Source organism: Pongo abelii, chromosome 10 (genome assembly GCF_028885655.2).
Source record: "Pongo abelii isolate AG06213 chromosome 10, NHGRI_mPonAbe1-v2.0_pri, whole genome shotgun sequence".
Taxonomy (NCBI): domain Eukaryota; kingdom Metazoa; phylum Chordata; class Mammalia; order Primates; family Hominidae; genus Pongo; species Pongo abelii.
This window is the reverse complement of record NC_071995.2, coordinates 130662292-130683905: the sequence shown is the minus strand read 5'-3', so window position 1 is coordinate 130683905 and position 21614 is coordinate 130662292. Positions and strand designations below refer to the sequence as shown.

The following is a 21614-nucleotide window of genomic DNA, read 5'->3' as shown; positions in this document are numbered from 1 at the left end:
CAATTTTAATGTCCGTTTTATCGGGCAGCCCTCAGGAACGTGGCGAAAGCGCAGCGTGGGATCGCGCGCCGGCTTCCGCTGCGGCCAGTCGGGCGGCGACGGAGTCGGCGGGAGGGGCCCGGCGCGCTCTGGGCCTTGGGCGAGTCTTCGTGGGTGGCGGGTTGCTGCAGCCTGCCGCGCGTGTTGAGGCCTCGGGTCCACCCCGAGCCGCCGCGCCCCTCACCATGTCCTAGTCGTTGGGGCCGTGCGTGCTCTGCCCAGGGCGGCGATGTCCTTTTCCTTGGTCCCGCTTCCTTCTCCATCCCTAGGGGGACTTGGTCCCCGACCCGCCCACCTTTGAAGGTTTCCGAGGCAGCAGAGGCCCCTGCGCCGCAAATCACTCGCAGGTGGCGAGATTTCGGAGACCTGAGACCCTTGTCGCCGGGAGGTGGTCTGGCGGGGCAGGGAGACCCCAGTCTGGAGACTGGCCACCTGGATGCGGTGCGATTTTGCTTGGTGTGTTTCCTCCTGGGCCGCAGTTTTCCCATCGGTGGTTCCGTTAGGATCTTTCGGTCCCTTTTAGCTCAGTAATTTCAGGTCAGACAAAGGGACTGGAGTGCAAAATCTTAGGCTTTGGGAATGGGATGGGATATCACCATGTTTGCCCTTGACTGGAAAACGATGACAGTCTCCTTTCTGGGCCTCAGATCCCCTCTCCATTAAAGTGGCATCTTTCTACCAGTGATGTTGAAATGAGATAATGTATATGAACCTTTAACTGATTTTTGGAAATTAAGAAACAGGCAGTTCCCACCAAACGTCTTTTGTTGTGGTTTCCCCTGACTGGGTCATGCTTTTGTCTTTTCATTTGTCAGGCTCCTTACCCAAGTTTAACTCAGTCATCCATTTCTCCACCTGGCCTTATGTGTCTACGTTGTCTGGAGTTTCCCCTCACTGGTGGCTAACTTGTGCCTTCCGATTTGTCTGTGTACCTCTCATCACCACCTTAGGTTACATCCTGTGTTCAGCATCCCACCAGAATTAGCTTTAAGAGATCAGGGACATTGTTGGGGTCACCTTAGCATCCTCAGTGCCTAGAATGGTGCTTAGCACACTGTGGGCCAAATACTGGTTAATACCTGTAGAAAGAGCTGGGCCAGCAGCTGAGCATGCATGGCCAGGTCATCATCTTCCTATCTAACTCTACAAGACTGCTCTGCCACTGCTGAGGAAGATGTATGTGTCATGGTTACTTGGTAAACACTGTTGTTTGCCCCCAGGCATATACTAGTTTGTTTGGGTGCTGGGCTCCCTTCAAGCTTTCCCTTGGGTTCAGGTGTGGGATGCTAAAGCGAATAAGGAGGCTGTTAGCTTGACATCAACTCTGTAACACCAGCTCCTATGCAAGCAAACCAAAACCCAATCAAGTAATTTTTCTGCTTCCGTGTTGGGGCTATAAAAGCTTGCTGCTCATGCTGCTGAGTGGAACTCTCTGAACCTGTTCTGCTTCTGCATGCTGCCCGATTCATGAATTGTTTTTTTGCTCAAATAAACTCGAATTTGTTTTGTGTAAAGTTTTTCTTTTAACAGTTCTGGTGTGAGAAATGGGATTTGAAGGCCCCCCTATTCCCTCAATGATGACCTCTGGGAACAGTGACTAAACAGATGCAGGTGCTTCATTGTGCAGGACAGTTCTCTAGATAGCATTGGGCCTACCCAGTTCTCCCTCCTTTTCCTTTGTAGTTTTCAAGAGTAACGGCATAACAAGCTGGGATGCAACATCCTGAGATAGGGAGGAACTGGCTGAAGTAGCCCAGGCTCTGTTCCAGTTCTCCCCTGGAAATAGAAGGTCCTTCAACACTTTAGCCCAGTGATTCATGTGACATGCGGTATGTAATCTGGGTGGGCCGCTCTTCGGGATCTCTTATCTGTGGTGTAAGTGAGGAATATGCAGTAGAGATTTCATCCACCTGGGCAACTTTCTGAGCTTTGGGGGGATTGGCTTACAGTGAGTCCTAGCCTTCATCCCCTACCACCTGTCTATAGGTAATAAATGCACTACATGTAAATTGTTGCTTATGAGAATTCAGAACAGGTTGGTAACCAGTGCCCAGTGGGCCTGCTTCACACACTGAGCCATTTGTGCTCAGGGCTTCTCACTGCACATTTGGAGGCCGCCACTTGTAGGCCCTGCTTGGATACAAACTCTGCAACTTGTGTCAAATTCTTAAAGTTTATTTGAGCATTTTTTATCTGAGCTGGGTCCAGAAGTTATGACAGAAACTGGGACTGGATCCAGTACAAGGCCTATGGGAGCAGGACTGAGTCCAGTAGGAGGCTTATGGTAGGAAAGGGTATGAGAATACAGGGAATGATGCCTTCATTTGGATCCAAGGAGTCTGAAACTCCCCCACCTGGAACTCCAGCCAATTTCATATATAAGAACCTATGAACCCAGAGTCTGCACTTTTCCAGAGAAATGGGTGAACCTACCAAAGGTAATCTAAGAGTTAACAGTGGTCAAAGTGAGGAAGTTTTAATCTAGATAAAATTGTTCACTTGCAAGACATTAGAAAAGAAAGGCTATTTGCAGGACTAGGTCTGAAAGGAATAAAATAAAATATTAAGAAAAGAAAGGACAAAAAGCACCTCAGAAACAACAGGATGTATTTTGATTGACATGCAGAGGCTTCTAAAAGGTTAAATGAACCGAAAATTGCCTTTCTAAATGACTTCTTACAAAAAGCAAATGAAAAACTTAAGCAGATAATTTATGAGAAAAAATTGTATTTTGATGTATTGAACTCACTGTACATTCTATCTTTCTATCCTTCTCTGCCTACTCAGAATCTCCTAACTTCTTATCTCAGTTACCTTCCTACCCCAAAGACAAAAAGAAAGCTAAACAAATGCCTTACATAGTTAGGCCCTCAGATTAATAAGTCTGCTTCTTTAATTACTGTTATGCCTTGTTCAAAAATCTTTTGAGTTCAGAGCAATAGTGAAAGGTTCAAAGGAAAGCCCCCAGAAATTTTCTCGGAGGTAAAAAATTCTCGTGGTGTATATGATGCATGATTCCTTGATCTTTCCCAATTTATTCATATGATACTGGGACTGGTGGTACTTGTAAATGGATGGCTGAGGTCAAATGAGAGGTACTTGAGAAAGATACCAAAGATCTAACCATTCGGTCTTTCAGGGATGGACTAAAAAATGGCTAGGGAAATCTCATGTCAAAGTAAAGATCACAAGATCTTAAATTTGGAAAGGAGAACTTTATTTCTGAGAAGGGTTGCAACCCACAGCCTGGGAAGCAGACCCTCTGGCTGAGACAGAAAGGAGGCACTTTGAAGGAAGAATGGTGGGAAAGGAGTTTTATGCTAAACAGGTTGGCTAAACATACATATTTAATAGGTTATAGGAGGAGCTATGAATATTCATGAAAGGGGCTTGCTAGGATGTGTGGCAAGCAAACATTCATGTTACATGGTCCCAAGTTCACTTCAGGGTGGAGACAAAATTAAAATGTAATAAAATTAGTCTGTATAGGTCAAAAGGTGAAACTTAGGATTGTTTGAGCATGGAAGGTCAAGGCTGCAGTGAGCTGTGATTGTGCCACTGCACTATAGCCTGGGTGACAAAGCAAGACCCTGTCAAGACCTTGTCTCAAAAAAATAGGTAAATAAATAAAATAAGATTAAAGAACTGTAAAAACCTAAGAATAAACATGCTAATGTGTGTTTTGTAAAATTGTTTTAAATTGACACATAATAATTGTACATATTTATGGGTACAGTGTGATATTTCCATTGCATGTATACAATGTGTAGTGATCAAATCAGGATAGTTTATCTGTTGCCTCATTTATCATTTATTTGTGCTGAGAACATTCAAAATCTGCTCGTTTAGCTGTTTGAAATATACTATAAATTGTTAATTATAGTCACCCTGCAGTGCTATGGAACACTAGACTCATCCCTCCTAACTAGCTGTACTTTTGTATTTGTTTTTTATTTATTTATTTATTTATTCATTTTTTTTTTTTGAGACAGAGTCTTGCTCTGTCGTCAGGCTGGAGTGCAGTGGCATCATCTCGGCTCACTGCAACCTCTGCCTCCCAGGTTCAAGCGATTCTCCTGCCTCAGCCTCCCAAGTAGCTGGGACTACAGGCATGCGCCACCATGCCCAGCTAATTTTTGTATATTTTTGTATTTTTAGTAGAGATGGGGTTTCACCATGTTGGCCAGGATGGTCTCGTTCTCTTGACCTCATGATCTGCCCGCCTTGGCCTCCCAAAGTGCTGGGATTACAGGCGTGAGTCACTGTGCCTGGCCGACTACTTTTGTATTTTTTAATCAACCTTTGGCTATGCCCCCTTCTCCTGACACTTCCCAGCCACTAGTAGCCACTATTTTACTCTCTACTTTTATAAGATCAACTTTTTAAGCCTCCACATATGAGTGAGAACATACAATATTTATCTTTCTGTGCCTCACTTGTTTCTCTTAATAACCTCCAAGATTGTCCATGTTGTTGGTATGACAGAACTTTATTCCTTTTTTTTTTTTTTTTAAGACGGAGTTTCACTCTTGTTGCCCAGGCTGGAGTGCAATGACGCGATGTCGGCTCATGGCAACTTCAGCCTCCCAGGTTCAAGCAATTCTCCTGCCTCAGCCTCCCGAGTAGCTGAGATTACAGGCATGAGCCACCATGCCTGGCTAATTTTGTATTTTTGGTAGAGACGGGGTTTCTCCATGTTGGTCAGGCTGGTCTTGAACTCCTGACCTCAGGTGATCCACCTGCCTTGGCCTCCCAAAGTGCTGGGATTACAGGCATGAGCCACCGCACCCGGCCCAGAACTTTATTCCTTTTTTGTGGCTAAATAGTATTCCATTATGTGTATATACACCGCATGTTCTTTATCCATTCACTTGTTGATGGAGAATTTTATCCTGGAGAATGTTCTATGTACTGATGAAAAGAAAATGTAATCTTCAGCTATTAGATGAAAGATTCTATAAATGTCTGTTAGGTCCATTTGGTATAAAGCACAGTTGAAACCTAATGTTTCCTTGTTATTTTCTGTCTAAATGACTTGTCCAGTGCCACGAGTGGGGTGTTGAAGTCCCCAGCTGTTATTGTATTGGAGTCCATCTCTCCCTTTAGAACTAATAATACTTGCTATTTATGTATCTGAGTGCTTTGGTGTTGGGTGCATGTGTATTTATTATATCCTCTTGCTGAATTGATCCTTTTATTATAACATAATGACCTTCTCTCTTTTTACAATTTTTGCTTTAGAGTCTGTTTTATCTGATATAGCTAATCCTGCTTGCTTTTGGTTTTTGTTTGCATGGAATATCTTTTTCTATCCCTTCACTTTCAGTCTATATGTGTCTTTATGGGTGTAGTGAATTTCTTGTTGGTAGCATATAGTTTTGTCATTTAAAAAAATCCTTTCAGCCAGTCTATATGTTTTTAGTGGGAGAATTTAACCTGTTTTAATTCAAGGTTATTATTAATATGCAAGGACTTATTCCTGTCATTTTGTTGACTGTTTTCTGGTTGTTTTATATATCCTTTGTGCCTTTCTTCTTTGCTTATTGTTTGTTATTTTGGTTTGGTGTATTTCTGTAGTAACAAGTTTTTATTCTTTTCTTTTCTTTTTTTTGAGACAGGGTCTCACTCTGTTGCCCAGGCTGAGTACAGTGGCATGTCCATGGCTCACTGAGCCTCAACTTCTCAGGCTCAAGCGAATCTACTGCCTCAGCCTCCTGGGTAGTTGGGACCACAGGCATGCACCACCACACCTGGCTAATTTTGTATTTTTTGTAGAGATAGGATTTCACCATGTTGCCCAGGCTGCTCTCAAACTACTGGGCTCAAGCATTTGCCTTCCTCGGCCTCCCAAAGTGCTGGTATTACAGGCATGAATCACCCTGCCCAACCAAGTTTTTATTATTTCGTCTTTCTCCTTTGTGTACCTGGTCTACCAGTGAGTTTTATACTTTTGCATGTTTTCACGATAGTGACGATTATCTTTTCACTTCCAGATGTAGGACTCCCTCAATCATTTCTTATAAAGCTGTTCCAGTGATAATGAATTTCCTCAGTTTTTGCGTGTCTGCAAAAGACTTTATTTCTCTCTCATTCCTGAAGGATAGCTTTGCTGGATATAGTATTGTTGGTTGACAAGTTTTTTTTTTTTCTTTCAGCACTTTAAATATATCATCCTGTTCTCTAGATCTAGCCTGTAATATTTCTGCAGAGAAATCTGCTGTTAGTCTAGTGGGGATTCCCTTATATGTGACTTGATGCTTTTCTCTTGATGTTTTTGTTTTTATTTATTTATTTATTCTTTTGAGACAGGGTTTCACTCTGTCACCCAGGTTGGAGTTTAGTGATGCGATCTCAGCTCACTGCAGCCTCGACCTCCCAGACTCAGGTGATCCTCTGACCTCAGCCTCCTGAGTAGCTGGGATTACAGGCACATGCCACCACGCCTGGCTAATTGTGTGTGTGTGTGTGTGTGTGTGTGTGTCTATATATATATATGTGTGTATATATATATGTGTGTATATATATGTGTGTATATATGTATATATATGTGTGTGTATATATATGTATATGTATATATATATATTTTTTGGTAGAGATGAGGATTCACCATGTTGCCCAGGCTGGTCTTGGACTTCTGGGCTCATGTGATCCACCTGCCTTGGCCTCCCAAAGTGTTAGGATTACAGGCATGAGCCACCATGCCCACCCTCTTGATGTTTTTAGGATTCTCTCTGCCTTTAACTTTTGACATTTTGACTATAATTTGCCTTGGGGAAGACCTTTCTGGGTTGAATCTATTTGGGAAACTTCAAGCTTCCTGGATCTGGATGTTTATATCTATTTCCAGATTTGGGAACTTCTCAGCTATTATTTCATTAAATAGGTTTTCTATGTCTTTTCTCTTCTCTTTTTCTTTAGAATACCCATAATGCAAACTGTGTGTGTGTGTGTGTGCCCTTAATAGTGTCCCATGTCTTACAGGTTTTTAAATATTTTTCATTCTTCTTTTTTTTTCCTCTGACTAGGTAATTTCAAATGACCTATCTTCATATTCAGAAATTCTTTCTTCTGCTTGATCAGGTCTGCTGTTGAAGCTCTCTATTGTGTTTTTATTTTATTCATTGAATTCATTAGTTGCTGGATTTCTGTTCGGTTGGTTTTTTTTTCTATGATTTCTATCACTTTCTTGAATTTCTTGTTCATATCCTGAATTGTTTTCCTGATTTTGGTGGATTGTGTATCTGTATTTTCTTGTATACTGTTGAGTTTCCTTCAGATCATTATTTTGAATTCCTTTTCTAGCAATTTGTTGATTTTCTTTTCATTTGGGTCTGCTACTAGAGAGTTATTAGATCCCTTTGGTTGTGTCATATTTCCTTGCTTTTTCATGTTTCTCATGCCCTTGCATTGATGTCTGTGCGTCTGGTGGAAAAACCACCTCCTCCAAATTTTGAGAGTGCCTTGCATAGAGAAAGACTTTCACATGTAGTTGTGTTGGTTTTAATGTGCTGGTTAAAAAGGATGTGGTGACTCTGTTTCCAGATAAGTGCAGTGATATAGTCCCCACTCAGCTTCTTCAACTGTGTTGAATATCAGCAGTAACTGTAGGTGCCTCAGTTGTCTAGGCTGTAGAAGTTTATGGTAGCAGTGGTGCCAGCATAGATGGTTAATGTTTGGGGTCCTCCTATTCCTGTTTTCCCCACAATAGGGGACTTAGGTCAGGGCATCTCTCTTGATGTCAGTCTGACATGGCCTATAAGCAGCTCCAGTGGTGCTGGGTTCCAGATGCAGGTGCTTGCAGCAGCTATGGATCCAGGGTCCTAGGCTCAGGGTCTCACAAGCCTATTATGGCACCTGGGTTTTGGGGTCTAGGTTCATTCTTTGTGGCAGGGTTGGATGTTGGTTGCCCATAGATCTGTGACTCTGAGACACTCCCTAGCAGCTCAGGCCTGGGGGTCTGGGTTGTAGCTGTGATTCTACCCCTGGGGGACAGGGCACAGCACTGGCCCAACTCTGGGGAAGAAGGGTTGTCCTGGGGGTTTGGGCCTCAGGATCAGGGCATGACTGCAATTTGGTAACCTCAGCCAATAGGGCTCAGTGGCTACTTGGGTCCCAGGGGATGAGGCACCAGGTGGTAGTGACACTAGACTCTGGGATGGTGAGGCTTGGCAGTACCCCAGACTCTGGGAGTCCAGGTGCAGTGATGGCAAGGACCCAAGATGGTGGTATAAGGTTGTCATTTGGGCCCTTGAGGGGTAGGGAATAACACAGCAATGCCTCCACTTCCCAGGTAGAGGGCTGTCGCAGCCCCTGACACTCTAGAGTGCTAGTCCAGCTCCAGGGAAGCAGGTACTAAAGTTGTTTGGCCTGTAGGGTAGGTGTCTCCGCTCAGCCCACTGCTCTTTCCCTGGAATGTGGAGTACTATCTCAGCTCAGCTCTGGGATGTGAAGCTGTTCAGCTTGGCCAGGGCACTGATTCCTCAGGAAGCAGTGTGCTGTTTCAGCTCAGGCCTGGGGAGCATGACTGTTCTGGGCAGCCAAGGCACTGTTTCCTGGGATGTAGGGCACTGCTTCAGCTTAGGTATTGGGGTATGTGACTGCTCTGGGCAGCCCAGACACTGTTTCCTGGGATGTAGGGCACTGCTTCAGCTCCGCCCAAAGGGGTAGAGGGAGGGGTAGGCACAGTGGCTTCACGTCCGCCTGGCCCCACCGGGAAGGCTATAACAGCTGCACCAGTTCTGCTTGGGGATGTTGGGCCATTGGGCTGGGGTGGTTCCACAGGAGCCACCTTTATTGTTCCAGACCATGACACACTCCAGCCATGCTTCCAGTTCCAAGATGGCAGAGCACAGTAGCCACATGGCCCACGGGGGTGGGCACTGTGTAGCTTCCTTCTCTTAGGGAGCACAGCAATGTAGACTCCAGGCAGCTCCCTCTGCTGAGCTTAGTGCCTGTGGGGACTACAGGGACCCCCGGGTGGTGAGGGCTGTGGGCGTCCATGGTGGTGGTGGGGGCTGTGGGTGCCCATGGTGGTGGTGGGGGCTGTGGGTGTCCATGGTGGTGGTGGGGGCTGCTGGGGTCCTCTTGCTTTCCTCCTCACCCCAGGGAGAAGCTCCTCATGGGTCCCAGCTGGTCCCAGTTGGGGCATGGGGTGGTGGAGGCCCAGCATATCCTTCCTGATGTGGCCATCCTGAGTTTCTGTGCTCACCAGCATTTCTGTGACTCCTCTGATGCACTCCACTGCTCTCTCTCTGTTACTTTCGTTCTGATGCTGTTGTGTGTTCATTGTTCTGGCTGACTCCATGAGGGGCCGAGCACGAGGGGCTTCTAGTCAGCCATCTTGCTGACCCATGTATATGTGTTTTGTATGGTTAAAAGAAGGCCATGATCAAAGTGTGATTTCACAAATAACATGGTTTAGTTGCCATACAAAGAGACTCCTTTTTTCACAATGCTCAAAGATGGGGAGGATGATGAGAACAAATCTCTCAGGGAATACACTCAACAGATGAGGTACGTTTTGTCTAGGGTGCAGTTATTAAAGTCCAGTTGCTCTAGGGTGGAAGCAGGCTGCTGGGGATGTAGAGTCTAACTGAAGTTTGAGGCCTGCCTTTCTATGAGAAGTTCTTGGAAGAGACAGTTTGACCAGCACAGCAGAGATCTGGGGGCGACGCACCAGGTCCCTCAACACTAGTGAGTGGTGTTGCTTGTGGACGAGGCTTCAAAGAACAGATCAGAGGCTGACAGAGTAGCCCAGCCACAGCCTGAGCTGTCAGTGTGTCTGTTGAAATTATGGATGTATATGTGTTTTGGGGTCCAGTACTCACATACGTGGTCTGATAAGGTGTGATGTAAGATCTTCCTGGGGCTGGGGCTTATTCTCCATTTTCTCATCACAGCAAAGCATGTGCCACTCACGCAGCACATGAGTGTTTGGAATCATGTCACAGATGCGTAGCAAAGTGGCCTGCAGGGTCCATCCCTCCATGGATGTCAAGCCCCACAGTAAACCCAAAAACTTATGTATTTAAGTTTTTTGGGATTATTGTTTTCATGATGACAAAATAAGCAGCACGGTCTCGGGTTTTCCCATTTTCCTGGGCGGTTTCATAGCTAATGTATCTCTTCGCCTAGCCTTTCTTCTAAGTTTCTTTGAAATCTGGTATTCAGAGTGAAAGCTTGTAAACAGTTATGATGAAGCCTTTTTGGAAACAGCTTTGTATTTCTTTCCTACCTGGGCCAAGGCTTGACTCAGAAGTATAACTGGCAATTTTTACTCCTCATAACAGTACCCTGGGTAGATCAATTGGTTGACCTTGATGTTTAACTCAGCCAGGTTGTACCGGAGGCTCTGTTCTCACTCCTTCCCTTGCTGACTGCACAAGTTTGCCATTTAAAAATGCAGCTGTGTCTATTTCACTCCTCACCACATTGTCCCCAGTCATCATTTCTCTCACTAATTGGCATTATATTCCTGTTTAACTCTGCAGCACTGTTCATGAGCTATTTAATCTCAGTCGAGTCATGATGATACATTTGGGAGTGGAAACATTTGAGCCTGATGTGCTCTGTGGGACTAAGAAGAAGGAATGTGGTGCTGTTTGTGCAATCCATCGGCAATTGATCATGGACTGTTTTTGTCTTCTACTGTCTTGAATTCTCATTTCATCTTTCCTTGTTAGACTCGTTAGTGAACCAGAATACACACATTTACTCTGAATTCACTCAAAAGGGACCTCGCAGATGTGGCTGAGGGTCTTGACATGGGGAAATGATTCTGGATTCTTCATGTGTGTCCAATATAATCGCATGGGTGCTTATGAGAGGGAGGTAGGAGTGTCTGTGTCGGGAGAAAGTCATGTGAATTTAGAAGCAGAGGTTGGAGTGATGCGGGGTGGCCTCTGGGAGCTGGAGGAGGCAAGAAATGGACTGTCCCCTAGACCAGTGGTCCCAGCCTTTTTGGCACCAGGAACTGGTTTTGTGGAAGACTGTTCTTCCACGGGTGGGAGTGGGGATGGTTTTGGGATGATTCAAGTGCATTACATTTATTGTGTACTTTATTTCTATTATTATATTGTCATATATAATGAAATAATTATACAACTCACCACAATGCAGTGGGAGCCCTGAGCTTGTTTCCCTGCAGCTAGATGGTCCTATCTGGGAGTGATGGGAGCAGTGACAGATCACCAGGCATTAGATTCTCATAAGGAGCTCACAACCTAGATCCCTCTCATGCACAGTTCACAGTAGGGTTCATGTTCCTGTGATCATCTTTTTTTAAATTTTTTTGAGATGGAGTCTCGCTCTGTTGCCCAGGCTGGAGTGCAGTGGCGCGATCTCGGCTCATTGCAACCTCCACCTTCTGGGGTTCCAGCAGTTCTCCTGCCTCAGCCTCCCAAGTAGGTGGGATTACAGGCATGCACCACCACGCCCGGCTAATTTTTGTTTTTTTAGTAGAGATGGGGTTTCACCATGTTGGCCAGGCTGGTCTTGAATTCCTGACCTCAGGTGATCCGCCTGCCTCGGCCTCTCAAAGCACTGGGATTACAGGCGTGAGCCACCGTGTCCGGCCTCCTGTGATAATCTAATGCCACTGATCCGACAGGAGGCAGAGCTCAGACGGTAATGTGATTGACAGGGAGTGGCTGTAAATACAGATGAAGCTCCACTTACCCACCGCTCACCTACTGCTGCGCAGCCTGGTTCCTAACAGGCCTGGTACCAGTCTGTGGCCCGGGGTTGGGGACCCCTGCCCTAGAGTTTCTAGATGGAACCAGCCCTGCTAGCACCTGGGTTTCAGCTCCTCGAAGACTCATTGTGGACTTCTGACCCTCAGAGGGAAGGAAGTAAAGCTGTGTCGTTTTCAACTGTTACAGCAGCAATAGGAAATTAGTGTGTATGGCAACTCCATGCTGAAGCTTCCGAGGCACTGCCAAACTGTTTTCCAGGTGGCTGTAACATGTTACATCCCCACCACCACTTGGAGTGGGCAGTCCTTTTGTCTACAGCCATTCTAGTGGCTGTGTGTCTCACTGTGGTTTTAGTTTGTGTTTCTCTAATGGCTGATGATGTTAAGCATCTTGTCCTATGGTCATTAGTCATCCAGATATATTCTGTGGCAAAGTGTCTACTAAAATCTTTTACCCATTTAAAAGTTATGGACTTTTGGCCGGGAGAGGTGGCTCACACCTATAATCCCAGCACTTTGGGAGGCTGAGGCGGGCAGATCACCTGAGATCAGAAGTTCGAGACCAGCCTGGGCAACATGGCAAAAGCCCGTCTCTACTAAAAATACAAAAAATTATCCGGGTGGCGCATGCCTATAATCCCAGCTACTCCAGAGGCTGAGGCAGGAGAATTGCTTGAACCTGGGAGGTGGAGGTTGCAGTGAGCTGAAATCACACCACTGCACTCCAGCCTGGGCGACAGAGTGAGACTCCATCTCCAAACAAACAACAACAAAAAAGTTATGGACTTTTCATATATCCTGATATGCTGATTACCTGATATGCTGATTACCTGATATGCTGATTACATGATATGCTGATTACCTGATATGCTGATTACCTGATAAGCTGATTACCTGATATGCTGATTAATTTTTTTCTTAAAGGTAACTATTACCCTGACTTTTATCGTGGTAAGTTGATTTTGCCTGTTTTTATATTTTATGTAAATAGAATTATATAGTATGCATGCTTCTAAATCTGTTGTCTTTTATTTACTTTTGTGAGATTTTCCCAAATCATGGTATATTATGAGAAAAGTAAAGAACTTTAGGCTGAGGGATGTTATGAGAAAAGTAAAGAACTTTAGGCTGAGGGATGTTACGAGAAAAGTAAAGAACTTTAGGCTAGAAAAGTAAAGAACTTTAGGCTGAGGGATGTTACGAGAAAAGTAAAGAACTTTAGGCTAGAAAAGTAAAGAACTTTAGGCTGAGGGATGTTACGAGAAAAGTAAAGAACTTTAGGCTGAGGGATGTTATGAGAAAAGTAAAGAACTTTAGGCTGAGGGATGTTATGAGAAAAGTAAAGAACTTTAGGCTGAGGGATGTTACGAGAAAAGTAAAGAACTTTAGGCTGAGGGATGTTATGAGAAAAGTAAAGAACTTTAGGCTGAGGGATGCGAGTCCTTTTAATGATCAGGCCCAGAGAGACCGTAGAGTGAGCGGCAGCCACGTGCTCCCCCTGCTTCCAGCTGTGTACTCGTCTCTTCAAACTGTGGGCTGTTGCCACAAGTAGCTGTAAATTAACCTAGTAACACCACACTGGACACTGTGACCCACACCCTACCTTGTAACAAGGTGCAACCAATCACTAATCAATGTTATTTCTGTAGACTAATGAGAATTCTTTTTTCATTTTGTTTGAGATGGAGTCTTGCTCTGTCTCCAGGCTGGAGTGCAGTGGCGTGATCTCGGCTCACTGCAACCTCCACCTTCCAGGTTCAAGCGATTCTCCTGCCTCAGCCTCCTGAGTAGCTGGGATTATAGGCATGCGCCACCATGCCCAGCTAATTTTTTGTAGAGACAGGATTTCGCCATGTTGCCCAGGCTTGTCTCAAACTCCTGAGCTCAGGTGATCCACCCGCCTCGGCCTCCCAAAATGTTGGGATTACAGGCGTGAGCCACTGCGCCTGGCCAGATAATTCTTGACATAACTTTTATCAGCCCACTCCTTGTTTCCTTTTGCCTTTAAAAATCCGCTTCTAACGGTTGCTAATCAGAGTGTATATTTGGGAAACTTGAATGTGTGCTCCTGGGCCACAATCCTCATGTTTGGCCCAAATAAACTCTCTACTTGTATTAATTTTTCCTCAGTTTCTTCCTTTTGGGTCAACAGTTATTTCTAGTTTATTCATTCTCACTGCTGAATAATGGCCCATTATGATAGTACCATCGTCTATTTAGTAGTCTGTGGGCATTTGAGTAATTTTACTTTAGGGCAATTGTAAATAGCGCCTTGTGAGCATGTGTACACATGTCTTTTTTTTTTTTATGAAGTATTTATTGATGATTCTTGGGTGTTTCTCGGAGAGGGGGATGTGGCAGGGTCATAGGATAATAGTGGAGAGAAGGTCAGCAGATAAACACATGAACAAAGGTCTCTGGTTTTCCTAGGCAGAGGTCCCTGCGGCCTTCCGCAGTGTTTGTGTCCCTGGGTACTTGAGACTAGGGAGTGGTGACGACTCTTAAAGAGCATGCTGCCTTCAAGCATCTGTTTAACAAAGCACATCTTGCACCGCCCTTAATCCATTTAACGCTGAGTTGACACAGCACATGTTTCAGAGAGCACGGGGCTGGGGGCAAGGCCATAGATCAACAGCATCCCAAGGCAGAAGAATTTCTCCTAGTCAGAACAAAATGGAGTCTCCTATGCCTACTTCTTTCTACACAGACACAGTAACAATCTGATCTCTCTTTCTTTTCCCCACACTTCCCCCCCTTCTTTTCAACAAAACCGCTATCGTCCTCATGGCCCGCTCCCGATGGTCGCTGTCTCTTCAGAGCTGTTGGGTACACCTCCCAGACAGGGCGGCCAGGCAGAGGGGCTCCTCACTTCCCAGACGGGGCGGCCGGGCAGAGATGCTCCTCACTTCCTAGACGGGGTGGCGGCCGGGCAGAGGCTGTAATCTTAGCACTTTGGGAGGCGAAGGCAGGCGGCTGGGAGGTGGAGGTTGTAGCGAGCCAAGATCACGCCACTGCACTCCAGCCTGGGCAACATTGAGCACTGAGTGAGCGAGACTCCGTCTGCAATCCCAGCACCTCGGGAGGCCGAGGCGGGCAGATCACTCGAGGTCAGGAGCTGGAGACCAGCCTGGTCAACACGGCGAAACCCTGTCTCCACCAAAAATACAAAAACCAGTCAGGCGTGGCGGCGCGCGCCTGCAATCCCAGGCACTTGGCAGGCTGAGGCAGGAGAGTCACAGGAGCCCGAGGCAGGGAGGTTGCAGCGAGCTGAGATCACGGCAGTACAGTCCAGCTTCGGCAACAGAGGGAGACTGAAGAAAGAAGGAGAGGGAGACCGAAGAAAGAAGGGATACCAAAGAAAGAAGAGGGAGAGGGAGGGGGAGGGAGAGGGAGAGGGCCCTTTTTTTTTTTTTTAAGATGGAGTTTTGCTCTTGTTGCCCAGGCTGGAGTGCAGTGGCGTGATCTTGGCTCATTTCAGCCTCCACCTCCTGGGTTCAAGCGAGTCTCCTGTCTCTGCCTCCCAAGCAGCTGGGATTATAGGCACCTGCCACCATGCCTGGATAATTTTTTTTGGTATTTTTTGTATTTTTGTATTTTTAGTGGAGACGGGGTTTCACCATGTTGGCCAGGCTGGTCTTGAACTCCTGACCTCAGGTGATTCGCCCGCCTCGGCCTCCCAAAGTGCTGGGATGACAGGCGTGAGCCACCGCACCCGGCCATGTGCATGTCTTTTGGTGCACGATTCACGTGTTTTTGTACTGGTATATACCACAGGTGGGACTGATGGGTTGGAGGGTGGGCGTACGTCCTGCTTGAGGAGATACGGCCATGCTTTTCCATGGAGGTGTGCCTATTCGGACCAGATTGTTTTGCCATTGGGCATTTTCACACGTGGGGGCCACACCCAGGGACGCTATTGCTAATCAGTGTGGCCAACGTTGTCGTCTTTAGGCTAGTGAAATGAGAAAGGATGGAGGAAGAGGTGAGTGTCAAGATTGGAAACCAGGACCAGGGAAGGGGCCAGGGAGGACACCAGGGGTAGGGGGTGGTGACCATGGGACAAGTGAGCCAACGTGTTTAGCGCTAGCTCTGTGGCTGACACCATTGCAAAAGCATTCGGTGTCTCTATTGGGGGGGGGATTTAGCTTAGGCACACGTGTAATCACTTACGTGTGTGTGGACACCCTGGTGACTTGTAGAATTGGTGTGAGGCCATGCAGTATTTACTGCTGTTGCCAAGTTACATCTGTGTGGTGGGTTGAACAAACGTGAAAGAACCATGTTGGAAAGGTGGCATCTAACTGCCCTTGTTACTCAGGGACATCCTTTCCCACACCCAAGATGCTTTTCCATGTCAGAGGCAGAAACAAAGTGGGAAAGGGTTTTATTTCCCTAAGACATCGAGCCCAACTCCGTCATGATTTCCTTCCATAAGGAACAGGTGGTCTTGGCAACCAAGTTCCCAATTCACTGACCTGCTCTGCATTCAACCTCCGCTTTTCTGAACCTCAAAGTGTTTACATCTTCCTGAAGACAGCCCGATTCTTAAAGAGCCCAGTGCAGTGTTTTCCCTACACCAGAAGTGTTAAGCTCAGGTGCCGCCAGGGGCCAGGCCTGTACGTGAGGATGCTGCAGAGGTGGAGGTGGTGAGAGTCAGGGTGGGTGCACCGGTCGCACCCTGCAGGAGCACGAGCTGGGGTTGCCTGATGAGAAGCTCAGAGTATGGATTTTTATGTGAAATCCCCTATTAAGAAAAAAGTTGGAGGCCGGGCGTGGTGGCTCATGCCTGTAATCCCAGCACTTTGGGAGGCTGAGGCGGGCGGATCAGGAGGTCAGGAGATCGAGACCATCCTGGCTAACATGGTGAAACCTCGTCTCTACTAAAAATAGAAAAACATTAGCTGGGCGTGGTGGCGGGTGCCTGTAGTCCTAGCTACTTAGGGAGGCTGAGGCAGGAGAATGGCATGAATCTGGGAAGTGGAGCTTGCAGTGAGCCGAGATCGCGCCACTGCACTCCAGCCTGGGTGACAGAGTGAGACTCTGTCTCAAAACAAACAAAAAGTTGGAATAGCAGCCCAAAGAAAACACACCTTCCTGCTGGGCCACTACTTTGCAATCTCTGTTTTAAATATTTTAAAACGTGATTTGAACCAGCAGAATCGTGTTTAAAGCACCCAGCTCTGGCAAGGAGACCACGGAGAGCTCAGCACTTAGACCAGGAACAGCCCCACAGCCCCCTCCGATGGTCCAGTCTGCGTGCAGGCAGCAGACACTCTTTGTAGGAATGACTTCCATGGGGAAGGGACTATTCCACTCACCCTCACAGTGGAGGCTTCACTGGCTTTCCCCAGGCACAGGCAGCTGTGTGCAGCTTCTGTGTAAAGCCTCTGTATGCAGCCTCTGTGTGCAGCTTCTGTGAGAAGTCTTTGTGTGCAGCTTTTGTGTGCAGCCTCTCTGTGCAGCTTCCATTGCACAGCCTCTCCTTGCAGCCTGTGTGCAGCCTCTCCTTGCAGCCTGTGTGCAGCCTCTGTGCACAGGCTCCCTTGTGCAGGCTGTGGACTCTGTGCACGGCCTTTTTACAGGATCCTTTCTGTCCTGCTCTGTTCTGTTCTGCCTCACCTACTGTCATTGTCAAAGGGTTTCAGCAGGTGCCCTCTCCTCCCTTCCCAGTCCTGGGATCAGAAGCCTCAAGGGGGTGTGTCTGCTGCAGGGCGGGCAGGTCAGTGGGCCCCTAGTCTCTCCCCTGGACGCAGGACCATAAGGTAGGCATGTGTGTTTTTGGGCTGTGGTGTCTCAGCTGGGGACTGTCCTCTGTGGCCTGTGACCCTGGGACATGGTCTCTGCAAACCCCTCTTGGACCCTGCCTTAGGGGCATAGTGCGAGGCAGTGAGACTGGAGGACTGTGGAGGCCAAAGCAACTCTGTCTTGGACATGAATCCCCATGTTGGCTTCTGATTAACCCCTGTTCCGAGAAGTCCTCTAACATTTCCAGTTTATGGACTGTTCCTTGTGTAGGACCAGGCACTTACTGTAAATCCTGCCACTGGATCAAACAGTCTTAAGGTTACCATCCCTCAGTTGTCCCTTCTGAGTCACCCCTCCCTGTGGTCCATGAGCCTTGGGTCTGGGAGTGATGGGGCAGGGATCCACCATCTCACCTCGCTGTCGTCTGAGACACAGACCTGGCTGCTGTTTGTAAGTCACTATTAGATGTTTCTTTTTAAGGAACTGAACATGTCGGCCTCTTTCTTCAGCTTCTCAGCTTCCTCGGACTTTGGGGTAGACTTGCACACACCTGCCCACTGCAGAACGACAGAGGACTGGTGGCCTCCAGTTTGCTTCCTGCTCCTCTGAGCGCCACCCCCCAGCAGCCACACTTCTACCAACAGCGCAGGCAGCTCTGGACTCCTGCCTGCTCAGCCTAGCCCACCCCTGGCCAGCCTCCCTGCATCATCCTCCTGTGCAGGGCCCTCAGTGTCTGGGTCTCAGCCCCGTGGGGTCCCTCTTCCTGCTCCTGGGAGATTTGCCCCAGCTGGGACCCAGGAGATTCTCCAAGTGTGGAGGTGTGCGTGGTGAGGGTTTGGTATTGCAGAGTGAGAGGCCCCTGGAAGACACATGAGGGGGGCTGCGTTGGCTGCCTGGTGTGAGCCCTGCAGGAGGCAGGAGGGAGGGGATATCCCATGAGGCTCAAGGGGCGTCAGAGCAGCGAGGACCTGGACTCACCGCTGGGGAGGGCCAGGGAGGGAGCCAGACCCAGAACGAGCTGGAGGCTGAGTGTGCAGGCAGAGAGGGCCTGGCTGAGCCCCTCAGGCTCAAGGGCGAGTCATTCTGTGCCGCAGGAGTGGCAGAGGGAGGCCAAGCGATCCTCCGGAGGGAAAGAACCCCGGGGAGAGGGGCAGAGGTGACCCCGCAGAGCCCCCACCCCAATGGACAGCGGAGGCTCGGTGGACGTGGGCAGGTGTGTAACAGCCAGCTCTTCAGGTAAACTAAAGAAAGCAGCCTGGATGTGTGGCATTTGCCAATTTCTGTGGTGTGAACACTGCCCGGGGCTGACCTCCCACTGCACTCTGACGCCACTGAGCGTGGAGCTGGGGGAGATGCTGGTGGTCTCTACCGCATGGCGTTGCTACCACAGACTCCATAGCTAACTGCAACAGTAGTAAAATAACCGGGAGCTGAGGGCTTGCAACTATTACCGTTGCTTTAATAGAATTTACTTCATAGTAAGTTTATCTGATGCAGTTCTGATAATGGCAGCATTGAACGCCCAGCTCGTGCATTCCCGGAGCTCTAACGGCATTGAACGCCCGGCTCGTGCATTCCCGGAGCTCTAATGACCGGCTCTGCAAGCTCACGGGCCGACTCCAGCACACCCCACGGAGGCCCCTTGCACAATGATGTCCTTTCCTGTCCTGGATGGGCAGGTGACGTCAGGGATCTGGTGGCCTCCCGTCCCCCTCCCCGCCTCCGCAGCACGTCACAGATCCTGGGATTCAGCTGCCCTGCCTGGGGGAGCTGAGATCCGGTGTGTGCCACGGGGCAGGTGGAGATGAAAGCCATTGGTGGAATCGTGAAGGCGGTGCTGCTTCCCACGCACCTGAGCTGGAGGAGACTCACAAGGGCCTGAGCTGCGAGTCTTGGGTCCAACTCACCTCAGGCCGATGTTTAGTGGCGCAAGTTGGTTCGCCCTCCTCGGCGGGGTCAGATGCGTCACTGCACCTCCCAGGCGCGTGCGGGCTTTCTTTATTTAAAGAAGCCTCTGCGGACACTTCTTCCTTGACAACAGCCAAAGCTCTAGGAATCCTGGAGTCCGGCACCACCCTGAAAAGTGAGGGAAATGACCCCAAACGGGGCCCAGCTGGGCTGTGAGAGGACAACCAGGAGGGTCCCGGGCACCTGCCCTCCCCTCCCCTCCCCGACCCCGGAGAGGAGGCTTGGCGTTCCCCTCTTTCGCAGGACTCTTCTGCCCACCCCACCATGCGAACAGCCCAGACTCAGCCCTCATAAAAGGGCTGGAAGCAACCTTAGTTAAAGTGAAAATGTTTTCACCCAGCACTTCCTTCTAGAAATTCATCCGAGAAAAGCAATCAGAGGGGTGTGTGAAGATTTATATTGTAATGGCATTGTTTGTAATGGTGGAAAACACTGGAGACAATCTAGACGTTTAAAATAGAGGATGCGTTATATGAGTTATTGTACATCATTCTCATCGCATATCAAGCAGGCATTAAAAATAATGCTGTAATGTGCGCAAGGACGTCTGAACAAAGATATTCATTACGGTGTGGTTTGTAATAAAAGACTAAGATAAATGTCTGTTGATAGCGAATCACTTAAATAAATTACGAGGCCCCTATACAGTAGCACAGGCTGAAGCCATTAAAAATAATGAGGGTTCTATAAGGTCCCAACTTGGAAGAATTGTGCTATATAAAAAAATGTGCTACCATTTTTGTGTATGTGTGTGTGTGTGCGTGCATATATGTGCATATGCATGTCTGTATGTTTGCATGTGTGTGCACTTGTTCCTGTACAGACTATCTTTGAGTTTTTTATTTGTATTTTTTGAGATAGAGTCTAGCTCTGTCTCCCAGGCTGGAGTGCAGTGGTATGATCATGACTCACTGCAGCCTTGACCTCCTGGGCTCAAGCGATCGTCCTACCTTGGCCTCCAAGATGCAGGGATTACAGGCACACGCCACCATGCCCGGTGGAGGCTATCTTTGGAAAGAACTTTTAGAGCAGGTGACCATGGCTGCCTTTGAGGGCTAACACAGAGACACTGTGGCCAAAATAACAAAGAAGAAACTTCTTTTCCTCCCCACTGTGTATTTTATACTCTACACTTTTAAACCACAGACATGTCTTATTTTGGGGACATAAAAGCAAAAAACTAAAACACCAAAAAGACCCTAGAGCCCAGTGCACACAGATGTCATCCTGGGGTGAAAGCACTTTGGCCAGGGTGGGAAAACGCCAGCCCTACCAGCCCCAGCATCCTCTTTTGTAAAACATCCAATTTCAGCTGGGAAATAAAGTTTTAGGGTTACAGCTCTTCATCTCTGATTCTGCAACCTCAACACCCACCGTTTCCTATGTTTTAAAATAAACTTTTCCAGTTTAGCATGGCTTTAGGTTTTCTGAGAAGGTGTGAAGACTGTACAGAGTCCTCCCAGCTCCTGTCCCGTTTCCCTGTCACTAACCTCTTTCATTACCATGGTACATTCGTCACAGTTAATGAATTCGCACGGATGCATCACTCTTAACCCATGTCCACGCTTCAGTCACACTTTATTCGTTTCCCCAATGGCCTTTTACTCTCCCAGGCTTCCACCTGGGATCCCAGGTGACATTCAGTCATCGTGTCTCCTTGGGCTGCTCTTGGCTGTGACTGTTTCTCAGACTTTCCTTGCTTTGATGACCTTGACAGTTGTGAGGAGGACTGGCCAGGTGTTCCATGCATGGTTGCTCTGTTGGGATTTGTCCAGTGCTTTGGTCCTGATTAGCCTGGGGTGTACAGAGGTAAGGTGGCTGTCTGTCACGGCGTATTGAGGGCCCCTGTTATGGATCGGACATCATGGCTGACATTGACCTTGATTCCTGGCTGAGCCTGGTTGCCAGGTTTCTCCACTGTAAAGTGACTTCTCCTTTTTCCATTCTGTGCTCCTTGGAGTTGCCATGCAGAGCCTTGATCCCTGTCTCCAGTGAAGATGGCGAGAGTGGTCCCTGTTGGTGGTGCTGCCCGGAGGGAACGGTGCTGTCAGCCGTCCTGGCTCTGTCCTTCCCAACGGCTGCACAATCGAGTCACAAGCCTGCGCTTTTGGACGCCCTTGGCTATTCAGCCTGGTTCTTTATCTGTGACATTCACCGCATGTCCTGAGGA

The 21614-nt window shown here is 47.9% G+C and overlaps 1 long non-coding RNA gene across 1 annotated transcript; it reads left to right on the top strand.

Annotated features, from left to right (window-relative positions):
• Positions 1-124: 124 nt before the first annotated feature.
• LOC129049285 (uncharacterized) lies at positions 125-20043 on the top strand. Its single transcript, XR_008512263.1, has 2 exons — positions 125-495; positions 17957-20043. It is a non-coding gene; the product is annotated as an uncharacterized LOC129049285 (long non-coding RNA).
• Positions 20044-21614: the final 1571 nt, after the last annotated feature.